General features: G+C 37.3%; 1 long non-coding RNA gene across 1 annotated transcript; it reads left to right on the top strand.

Annotated features, from left to right (window-relative positions):
- Nucleotides 1-769: 769 nt before the first annotated feature.
- Nucleotides 770-6,356, top strand: LOC127547833 (uncharacterized). The gene is made up of 2 exons (XR_007950278.1): nt 770-861; nt 5,721-6,356. It is a non-coding gene; the product is annotated as an uncharacterized LOC127547833 (long non-coding RNA).
- The last annotated feature ends 5,913 nt before the right edge of the window (nt 6,357-12,269 follow it).

Genomic DNA, 12,269 nt, shown 5'->3' with positions numbered 1-12,269 from the left:
CCTCCAAAACCTTTTATCTGTTATTTTTGCATATTTTGTACATATTTTACATATATTTATAGGTATACATATTGTCTTCCTCAAGAGAATGACTCTCCCTGTCATCATACTGTCATTTGTGTGTCTCTCCTCCTCCTCCTCCTCTACCTCCTTTTTGCTTTGAGAATTGTAACCAAAACAGCACTATTGCCTCAGCAAATAGGTTGTCCAATCAGAAGACAATGTAGTGACTTCCCCCAGCCCACTCTTTCTTCTCTAATCACCATTCCTTTACAGGTGTGGTCTCCTCCCAGAAGAATGGAAACACTATCTTGCTTTTGTATTAGTGTTCCCAGTTCTTAGTAGGATGCATTGTACAGAGTAAATACAAAAATATTTTTTCTATTCATTCATTTCTTCATGAATTCTCTTCCTCTCTCTCTCCTTTTCCTTCTCCCTCACACACACATATACAAAGTCTTACTTACTACCCAAGGAAGTGCTGACTTTCTAGGTCCTTTTTTTAACCTTTACTTTATAAATACTACTGATCTGTATTTTAAAGTTTTGTGAACCCAAATGTTTGTAAAGGAAGAGGGTAGATACCCTTTTTAGCTCTGGCTAATTCTTTGCCACCCTATTGGGGGTTTTCTTGGAAAGTGGGTTTTTTTTAAATTTTATTTTCAACTCATTTTAAAGATGAGGAATTGGGGCAAACAGGTAAGGTTACTTGCCCATGATCACATAGCTAGGAAGCATCAGACCTTCTTCATTCAGGCTCTGTGCTCTATCCCCCACACCATCTAGCTGCCCAGATATCATAAAAGAAGGGCCAGATACCAGTGTTCCAAGTTCTGATCAAGTTGGGCAACAAACCGATAAGTAAGTACCCAGAACCTTTGTGGCAAAAAAAAAATCCTCTCCTGTGATAATTGCATGGTATTATTTAAAGTTACACATATTTTAGAAATGAGGGGGCTAAGTGATTGGAATAGTAGCACACTAATTGGTAAAAGAAGGTTGTTTTCTAAGAGACTAGTTTATGACCTGAGAGAGATAGACTTATTCTGTAGGGAGACTATAGATAATTAAGATGGATGGAATGAAAAGACCTTATCCCAGGTATTTAGGGGGTACTGAGAATATTTCAGTCTTCATAGAAACAAAAGTCTTCACTCCCAATTAAAATGGATAATTAACTAAAATAAGAAACTACCATATGGGAAGCTGGGGTAAACTCCTTTCTGGCAGGGCTTCTTAAACTTTTCCCACTCTCGACCCCCTTTTTTTCTGGGAGAAACTTTTACATGACCCTGCGTATATAAAATTAGTATACAAATCAAACATTTATTGATAATAAATCATAAAGAAATTTACTTTAAAACAATTCTCTAGTATATATGTGATTTTACCATTTATTAAAGAGAAAAGTAAATGTGCATACTAATAAGATGGATGTTTGTTTATTTTTACAAAAAAAGATAAATCTTGGTGTAATATTTGATACTTTTTACTGTTAGCAAATTCTTTGTGACCACCACATACAGTTATGTAATCCCATATGGGGTTACCACCCACAGTTTAATAGTTTTGCTCTATGACACACTCTTTTAGAACTCATGCTCACTCAGTTTTTTTCATGGTGGCCTCTTTAAGGGTGACTTTGGATAAATGTTCTGGGATCTCTATTTATTGGTGTCCCATCCCAGGACACCTGAGAGTTCATTTCAGGATGCTTGGCTCAAGCCCATTTTTTTAGGTACTTTTTTTAGGGGGGGGGGTCTTAGTTGTAGTTTAGTTGTAGTTCTTGTTTAAGTTAAAGCCAACAAAGAAAGAAGATGATACAAAAAGCAAACAAAAACCTAAAAAATCTTTTTATAGACAGAAGGAATACCTTGAATTTCTGAAATGAATGCTGTATTTTGTCCAGATCTTTCTGGAGAGTAGTGAGGAAATTCTACTTATTGGGCTGATGATCTCCTTAAAAAATCATTTGAAAGTCATTTCTAACTCCATGGATTCTCACACTAATTGAAGCCATCTTCTCACCAAAAACAACATCAAGGAGCCTCATTTTCAATAATTCCCAGCAGAGCAAATTCTAAAAGAGAATTTCTAGTCTAAACATGTCTGTAAAAATGCTTTTATCAATAAAGGAAAGGAAAGGAAACAGTCATATATAGTTTTAGTGTTGGGTAAACAACAGTAAAGTGCTTTTGGAAAGCCACATCTTTTTGAATGTTTCAATTATTTTTTATTTTCTTCGAGAATCAGTTCATACATCACCTTTCTATAGGAGGTTTTTCCCACTTCCCCAGTGCTAGTGCCTTCCTCCCTAAAATTATCTCGTGTGTGCCAGTTTATATACATGATGTTTATCATGGTTCTTGGTACATAGCAAGAATAATAAATGCTTATTGAATCATAGCATAAGGAGTGTGGAGAGGAGTGTCTTTCTAATACCCAATCCAAGTAAATTAAGTGAAAAGAAATTGCTCCCTCGCATGTTTATCATGTAAAAAAATATCATTTATTCACTAGGTACAAACAAAGGTCTGGACATTTCCCTAGTAGGTATAATAGAAAGTCTATTTGAATTATGTGTATATGACTTGATCATAACTTCTGTGGGCTAAACCGTGGTGGTTGATGGAATTAGGGATTTGCACAAAGGGCGAGCCAGGAGAGAGCATTCAGTCAAACTCCTGGGAATAAATCATTTTTGGGTAGAGAATAACACCTTGATCGTTCTTGCCCCTCCCTCCTTAGCCAGATGAGTTTTTTACAAACATAAGAGAATAAGACCATTATGAATTTTATTTGCCACTGAAAGACAGGGACAGGATGGATAAGACAAGGGAAATAGAATCAAGGATCTGCAAAAGAGCTTGGGGAAAAAAAAGCTACATTATAACTATGGGGAAATTGTGAAAATTCCAGCAAAAGGATTTCAAGGGGCTTTGAGTTATTCCTTTGGTGCATACATTCTCCAAAATTGAACCCACTTCTTTTTAACTCTCTGTGCAGTAGTGGGAGAGTATATTGCAGATGCTGGAGGGATTCTCTTCCTACTTTTCTCACTATATGTTGGTTTATGTTTTCTCACTTATGTTCGTAAATATATCTTTATAAAAAAAATAATTAAATCTGAGTAAGTGATATTACTTGATAATTATGGAGGGAAGTATACCAGTGGGGGCTCATAACCTCTAGCACTAAACTAGGAATAGATAATTCTTAATCTTTTTTTGGTTATGAACCTCTTAGGCAGTTTGATGAAATCTGTGTACCATTTCTCAGAAAAAAATTAAAACATAAAATAAAATCACAAAGGAAACAAATTATCATCAATTGACTTAGAATGAAATGAAGGCATGGAGGTGATACAGTGTAAGCACCAGTACTGGAGTCAACAAGACCTGAATTCAAATCCAGTCTCAGATACTGACTAGCTGTGTATTCCTGGGCAACATATTTACCCTCAGTTTCTGCAACTGTAAAGTGGGGATAATAACATTACTTATCTCCCAGGGTGGTTGTAAAGATCAAATGAGATATTAATTATAAAGTGTTAGCACAGTGCCTGGTACATAGTAAATGTTCTATAAATGTGATCTGAGATCTTTGATGATGTTGACACAGAAAAGATTAGAGGTAAAAGGGGCAAAATGGCAAATGGCAAATCACTCCAGTATTTTTGCCACAAAACCCCCAAAAAGGTCTGAAGTGACTGAAAAATAAGAAAAAAAAATAAGAAAGAGAAATGATGTCTGCCTGGGCTAATCGCCTGCTCCATGAAGTCTTCTCTGATTTCCTGGTCAGATCACGTGATCAGAAATGTAGAATTAAGGAGACATCAGAAACCAGCTACGATGGAGAAACTTTTTGCCAAAAGTTACCAGGGTGGTAAATGTAAGAGATGGGATTTGTGTCTCATCACCCTGAGGACAGAGCCAGGTTTCTTTCTATTCTTCTACTCCTTCCATCTCTTATCCCTTCCCCGTTTCTGAATCTCTGTAGTCCTATACTTTCTACTTCTCTGTCAGGTTTAGAGTGTTAGAAGGTAGCTGTGGTCAGTCTTCAGAGTATGAAAAATGCCAGCTTGCATTGAGCAGCCTTAGCAGGGACCCTCTCTTCCCACTAGTTCCCAATTTACTTATTCACATTTATTTCTTCTCATTTGGTTGCATCTTCTGAATTATCTTCATTCTACTGCTCCTTATTTCTTCTGCATATAAGAATAGCTTCTATTAAAGGTGAGATTCTAAAGTTCTAAAAACCCATTCTCATTAATAATGAGCCAAAGTTCTGTGAGGGTTTCTCCTTCTCTCCACCACCATTAGGGAACAACCTGTTTTTCTCATCCTGGTTTGTTTCACCTCAGAAATATTGATTTAATGCCTGGCTCAGCTTGGAAATGATTGCAAGGGAGTGTCCATTTTCCCCAATGGCCCCACTTCTCCTCCCTCTCCCCACACCTTCTGGTTTTTGTCCCAGCTACTCTATTCTTTCACTAAATGTCAGTATTAGGACATAGAGACCTGCTTCTTATAATTGTGAATTGCTCAGGGTATGAGATTCTTTTAGTCTTTGAAGGTAAAGTGCCAAAGGAACCAGATACAATAATAACAACATATTTTAAAACAGGCTCTTTGTGTCATTAAATCTCAAAGCTGGCAGGGACCTTACAGGTCATCTGGGTCCAAGTCTTTTTATGACCACAATGTCAACTCCTCAACCTTCCTGAAATGTTCTTTCGACTATAGTCCTTGGCAATAGACGTGGCACAAAACAATTTTAGGAATGACCCTAGAAATAATACTATATTTTTGATCAGACTTTTTACCATCATACCTTGAGTAACCTTGAATGATCTTAAATTTTACTGGCCTCAGTTTTCTCACCTGTAAAATGGATTTGGATTAGATGACTTCCCAGTTTCCTTGCAGCTCTGGATGCATGGTTCATCCATGGTCCTCCATGATAATCTTGGAAGAATTATCACTTGACAATTATTTTTTTGAGATTGCACATATTTAACCTATATTAGATTGCTTGCTGTCTTGGGGATGGAGGGAGGTAAAGAAGGGAGGAAATTGTGGAATTAGTACAGATTAAGGCAACATGAACAGAAATGTTAGTTTATATAGCTTTAGCAATGTTTATACTATCTATGTGTTCAAATAATAATAATAATAATAATCTTATGATAGTTATGGGTTGAAATAATAGTAATAATGATAAAAAGGCAATTTACATTTTATAACACATTTGAAATTATATTTTATAACAAAGTGTTTAATTTTATACACTTTATAAAACTTTATAGCATTTACAGGCAGAGTGTTTTCATATGTAGTAAATAAAGATCCTTCTCTTTTCCTCTACCTCCCAGCTTGTCCTGTTACCACTGAGGAGAAGAGGTGATGATTTCAACCACATGTAATCATCTTTGAAGGGCTTACAATGGCAGATAACAAACAGTCTTCCAATGAGCTACTGATCTGGAAGGGCTCATAACTCAGTGGATATATTAGAAGGGAAAACAGTTTCTGATTGGGCTTCTCTTTTTTGTGGTTTTTCCATGTGGCATCATATAGTATCAATGATGGGTAGAGAATAATGTTTTTTTTCCTACTTAGTGGATTAATTAAGATTCTATGTGATGGGTAGACTCTTTTCTTGAGGTCCTCTGGTTACTTTTGCTCTTTCTACATCTGTTATTTTCTGATCTTGGGCAGATGAGCATCCTTTGATAAGCTTATCTAGGAACCTTTGAGTTTGGAAAAGTTTGGAAGATCTAGGAAGCCTGTGAGCAGGGGAGCTATGGCATCTCTGGAGATCAGCAGCAGCAGTTAGAAAGGAAAACTTCTTCATCAGAGAGGTCAGTCTCTGGAAAGAAGATCAAGCTCGTCTCATGATCACTCAGTCAATTAAAAGTGGACATTGTACTAAGTGCGTGCTTGGGATATGAAGAAACAAAGAAAATGGCCCATACTCTCAAAGTTTAATGGAGGAGACAACACGCAAATAACAATGCATAAACAAGATGTATGTAAGATAAAGTGGAATAATCAATAAAGGGAAGGCACTAGCCTTAGGACAATTAGAAAAGACTTCTGGAAGAAAATGAGGTTTTAACTAGGATTTGAAGGAAAAACCAGAGAAGTCAGGCAAGGTAAACTATAGAATACCTGATTAGCGATCTTGCCAAATTGTTTTATGTTCTAATGAGCCTTAAATGGTATCCACCCAGCTGCAACTTGCAACTGCAGTTATAACTTAAATCATTGAATCCTGTTTGTTCTGTTAATTATGTTCATGTGTACTATGTTTAGCATTTCTTCCTGTGTAGGAATAAAATACTTGTCTCATAAGTACATTGAATTTGTCTTTACTCCTCACATTAAGGAACCAGGTTCTTAACCTTTTTTAATGTCATCGATCCCTTTGATAGTCTGGTGAAACTTATGGATCCGTTCTCAGAATAAATGCATAAATAAAATGTTTTTACGGTTAAAAACAAACAATTATATTGAAATACAATTACAAATTTATTTTAAAAACAACATTTTCATGGCCTCCAGTTTACAAACCTTTATTTAATGACTACAGCCAGAATAATTAATATAATAATTATAGTCCCCAGGATACTGGACTGGGCATGGGGGGAGACTTAATTTTACTATGCCAATGAATGTGAAAATAGGGAACTTAATCCCTCTAATTAGAGAAACCGAACCTTCTATAAAGCATAACACTTTGGTACAGAAGAGATAGAAATGACTTTCCTAAATCCTTTGGGGCTTATCCAAGCATTAGATCTACTTTACCTCATTCAAGCCTCATAATAATTCTAGGAAGCATATAGTACAAGTATCATTATTCCCATTTTATAGATTATAAAACACCAAAGTTTTGAGAAGCTAAGCGTATCGTCCAAGGATAGTAAGTGTAAAGCATTGTTATTGCTATTGTTGATCTTTTGTTTTTGAAGGGGACTAATGACATGTTGATCTGCATGTGAGTTGGATTTATGTGTAGGAGAGTTGCACAAAATGTCAGCCTTACTTTCTCTTCCAGAGTCCTTGAGGTTCAGTAATAGAACAAAAGCCAAGAATTTATCCCAGATCATTTGGCTCTGCTACTCCTTCTGTTAAACATGGAACCTCTGGATGTTGCAATCTCTCCCATGAAAAGAGCTCAGTATTTTTATGTAATGGGGAAGAACAATGCAAACTTCCCAGCCTGCATTTCACTTAAATGAATATGGACTCAGAAAGGGAAAACTCAGAGAAGATTCATTCATTCTTAGGCTCCCAGTGATGCTAGAAAAGACTTCAGAGAAATCATTAAGTTCATCCCCCACACTTTATAAATGGCTGATCCTAGTTGTTAATTCTCTCCCCAAACTACCAAATTAGTTTATATTTAGCAACAACAACAATAGCTAAGAGATATATGTTTTGCAATTTCTAATAACCCTAAGAAGTAGGTGCCATTGTTATCCCCATTTTGCATATGAGGAAATTGTAGTTGAGGCAGATAAGTACTTACTCAAGAGCATACAATTTGTAAGTATCTGAATCAGAATTGGACTCAGGGCTTCCTGAGTCTAAGACTAGAATACTATCCACACTCCCTGATATTTAGTTCCATATGAATTTCCATATTCAAGCTTTTCTGCCAAGTAGGATATTAGCTTATTAAGGGAAGGAATTTTTTTTCTTTTTCTTCTTCTTTTTTTTAATCCACACTGCCATGCTTGGCACATAGTGGGTAATTCAGTAAATGTAATTGCTGAAATGATAGTCCAAATTCTAAGTAGTAGGGGAAGGTATCTGAGAAGACCAGTCACTCATATAAGTACTATATAGAGGGCTCAATAAATAGAACAATTTAATGGGAATATAGTGAAAGGGGGAATAATGTATGCTGATGGGGCATTAGGATACAATGAATAGAGCATTGATCCTAGGAAGATCTGTGTTGGAAGCTCACTTCAGATGTTTGCAAGTCATATGATGTGGAGCAGGTTAGATTAAGTACAATAAAATACTCCATTATATTGCATCTTTTTAAAAAGCTTTTTATTTTTAAAACGTATGTATAGTTTTCAACATTTACCCTTGCAAAACCTTGTGTTCCAATTTTTTTCCCTCCCTTTTCCTCACCCCTCCCTCAGACAGCAAATAATCTATGTTAAACATGTGCAATTCTTCCATACATATTTCCTCCATTATCATGCTGCACAAGAAAAATCAGATCAAAAAGGGAAACAAAATGAGAAATAAAATGCAAGCAAACAACAACAAAAAAGTGTTTTGTTTGTACAAAACCTTTTAAACTTAATATAATCAAAATTATCCATTTTATATTCCATAATGTACTCTAGTTCTTCTTTGGTTACAAATTCCTTTCTTCTCCACAGATCTGAGTATGTGGAATCTTTTTTTTTTTTCCCAAGGAGGCAATTGGGGTTAAGTGATTTGCCCAGGGTCACACAGCTAGGAAGTGTTAAGTGTCTGAGGTCTATTTTGAACTCAGGTCCTCCTGACTTCAGGACTGGTGTTCTATCCACTGCACCTAGCTGCCCCTGTTGCATCTTTTTTTAAAAAATCACATAATCTTATTGGTGCTGTGTACAATGTTCTCTCAGTCCATGTAAGTCTCTCTAGGCTTCTTTGAAATCATCCTGCTGATTGTTTCTTATAGAATGATAATATTCCATAATATTCATATTCCATAACTTATTCAGCCATTTTCCAACTGATGGACATCCACTCAGTTTCCTCTTCCTTGCCACTATATAAAAGGTACTACAGACATTATTTCTCATTTTTCATTTTTTCTTTTTCCTTTTAATTTCTGAATAAAGCATAGTTCATAACACAATGCAATAAAAAAGATGATTGCATATAAAACTGCAAATCTACCATGTACAACTGGCTATTCCTTCTAAATATATAATAAAATTATCATGTAAATGTCTTTTCCCCCTTATTTTCTTCTCTCCCTCTCTCCCCTGCCCCTTCTAGAGATGGATATAATTATATATATTTACACACACATATAAAAAATATATGATACAATATATTATCATATCATATTATATATTATAATATATAAAATCTATCTAGATATAAATAGCTATATGTATGTAAAATTATTCTATATATGCTTCTATTTACCAGTTCTTTCTCTGGATGCAGATAGCATCTATCTTCATGTGTCCTTTGTTCTTAATTTGTGTATTCATAATAGCCTTAATGTTCTGACACAAGATGCCAAAGCTGCAGTAGATCACTGTCAGCAGCAAGACCCCATTCCAGCCTTTTCTCTAATGATGATATCAGCTGGGAGATAAATACTTTTCCTCGCCACTTCCTGGCATTCGGGTTGAAAGAAACTATCAAATTATATGCAATATCCTTCCCAGGCCCCGGCCATACCTGGAGTCTAATCTTGTAGAGCCCTGTTTTCATTCTAGGAGAGGTTGTTTTTGTCCTTTCCAAGGAATGAGAATGGTAATTACATTATGCTTCACCCAGGGGCCTGGAAACAAATGGAATACAGCTCCACGATTCATGCCAGGCTCTCCAGCCCAATCAATTCCCAGAGCCTCCATGATGAATGCCATAAGCCCCAACTCCCTGCCTGCCCCCTCCCTGCCCCATTTCTTGACCATGACAAGAGCTCAGTAGGCTGTATTTATAACTGATAGGTCAGGGTCCTGATAGGTCACCTACTCTCTGCTCAAGGGACCGTGGGGGCACAAGGTGAGACTTCAGGGAGGAGAGAATATCCTCCCACTACTTTGGTTTGTTTCTGTTGCCCCAGTGGCTGCCCAGAGGGACAGGCTGGAAGACAGTTCTGTGATAAAAGAGCTGCTCACCAGGGCCCAGAGGCAGCAGTTCACTCCACAAAGGCCCGGAAAAGGCATCCTAGCAATATTTTCATTGCTGTTATTGATTCATTTAGCTCACCTTTCCTCAAAGGAACAAAGGGTACTGGCGTGATTCTCTTGGCAACTGGACAAAGCACTCTCCACAAAGGAACCAACCGAATAGTCTCAAATTGAAACTGAGTAGGAAAAATGAGGGCTGCAGAGAAGGAGATGAAGGGCTGGGTAGAGTGAGAGAAAAGGGACAAGGAGGGCAAAGAAGGGGAGAAAAACCAACGTCCAGATCCTGAGAGCAGGATCACAGTGGGATCAGGATTTATGATTTCCTTTCATCAAGGCTGAGACTTCTACTTCTCATCAGTTTGCACCGCTAACAAAATCCCTACCCTTCAGCTGTGCAAAGTTAGGGAACAGATGGTCTTGAAGATAATTTAAATGTTTTCTCCACTTCATTGGGGAACAGTATAGAGGAGCTCTGTGGGAGTGTCCATCTATCTCTCCTTCCCCATTCTCTCCAGCTAGGGAATGAAGGCACAGATGAAGATGAGAAAGGGAGGAAGGGAAAGGGAGTAGAAGAGCCCAGAATGTCATGGTAGTTATTCCTCATGTCCTTGCTCCCTACTGTCCACTTCAACCTGCTTCTCCCCACCTCCCACCAAGGCCTCATAAAAACTTCTCAGGCTCCCAGACAGAATATCATGGCTTAAATACGAAAGGAGGAAAGAAGACCACAGGGGAAAAGATAATAGGTTTGTAAATTAGACAACAGCCATTAGTTGCCATTCAGAAAGGTGCCCACTAAGAAAATGGCTACCTAATTTGCTGAGATACCTCAATTCACCCCATGATGAACAGCTCCTGTCCACAGTTAAATGAGTAGCTAATACACCTCACTTTAGCTGTAAATAAGAGCTATCTTGTGGATCCTAAACAAAAATGTTGATACTGAGAGACAGTATAATGGAGAGAGGGTGGAACTTGGAAGTTTTATTTGTAATGAGTCAGTGAAGGACTGAGGAAAGAGAATCATAGTGGGGGCATAAGTGAAAAGCAGATAAGCTGGGGGGGGAGGGAAAATGATGAAAATAAGGGGAGCCCGTTAAAAGGTGAAGAGAGAAAAGGCAAATAGATAGAGTTGATCAAAGATCTGGAAGCAGAGAGAGACTTGGCTTTCACTGCGGGCTAGGAATGGGAGAAGCAGAGAACATCTAGGCAAGGAGACAAGGGAGTGTGGATCAGCCAGCCTGGAGCTGGGGAAAGGTGTTTGGAGGGTACTTTGGTCCCAATCTGCTCCTGGAGAACCAACCAGAAAGGGAGAGATTACTGAACAAATAAATTCTAACTTGGCTTGTGGTCAGAGTGTGGGACTAGGGAGAGAAAGTAAGTGTTGTTGCAATGCCCAGAGATGAATTCTGCAGGGGCATTTTGTGATTGCAGCATGTTAACGTGGACACGGTTTATTGATTTCAGGTCCTCCCATGGGGATGAAGTTGTTATTGTCATTGTTGTTGCTGTCACTATTATTGTCGTGGCCCTTCTTGATGGGTCCTGAGCTGAATGAGACATTTAGGGTGTGTAAGGACTGAGAGAATTAATTGAGAGAATCCACTTTGATGCTTAGGAAGGCAGCAGTGAACAAGACCAGGAGTACTTCCCCAAGTAGCCTTTTGTGTGGGTAGAGAAGGGCCACATACTAAATATCCCCAGGCATGGTAAACTCTGGGATTTATTCTCTTTCATGTTGAATAGGGGATGGAGGAACATTTACTGAATGATAAGGATGATATAGTGAACAATAATGTTTGGAAATCCTTGCTTTAGTCATGATGCTGTGTGTGCAACATATGGAAGCAAATGAGCACGAACAGCCTAGTCTTTAATAAAATGAAAGCTCCCAATTACTGGGAGTAAGTCTCTGTATTCGACAAAAACTGCTGGGAAAACTGAATTAGGTTCAGATCAACACTTTAATACCATATATTGGGAAAAGCTTCAAGTAGATATATGATTTAGCTATAAAAAGTCCCAACTTAAATAAGAGGAGGAAAGGCAAACTTACCTTTCAGATTGTGGAAGAGTTCATGATTAAACAAGTGAAAGGGAGGATTACACATGATAAAATGGGTAATTTTGATTATATTAAAGGAAAAGTTTAGAAATTTTAGAAAAGCAAATCTGACAGAGTTAAAAGTATAAAAGACCAGGGTAAATGGCAGGGGGAAAATCTTTCAAATAAGATTCTCAGATAAAGATCTTATATTTAAGGAATTCATTCAAATTTAGATAACTAAGAACCATTTCCCAAAAGAAAAATGATCAAAGGAATGGTAATTTTAAAGGAAGAAATCTATATGAAAAAACATTTTAAATGCTCTAAAGTAGGAAT

This window comes from Antechinus flavipes, chromosome 1, assembly GCF_016432865.1.
Source record: "Antechinus flavipes isolate AdamAnt ecotype Samford, QLD, Australia chromosome 1, AdamAnt_v2, whole genome shotgun sequence".
Lineage (NCBI taxonomy): Eukaryota > Metazoa > Chordata > Mammalia > Dasyuromorphia > Dasyuridae > Antechinus > Antechinus flavipes.
The sequence above is the reverse complement of the archived record's forward strand: the minus strand, read 5'-3'. Positions and strand labels throughout refer to the sequence as shown.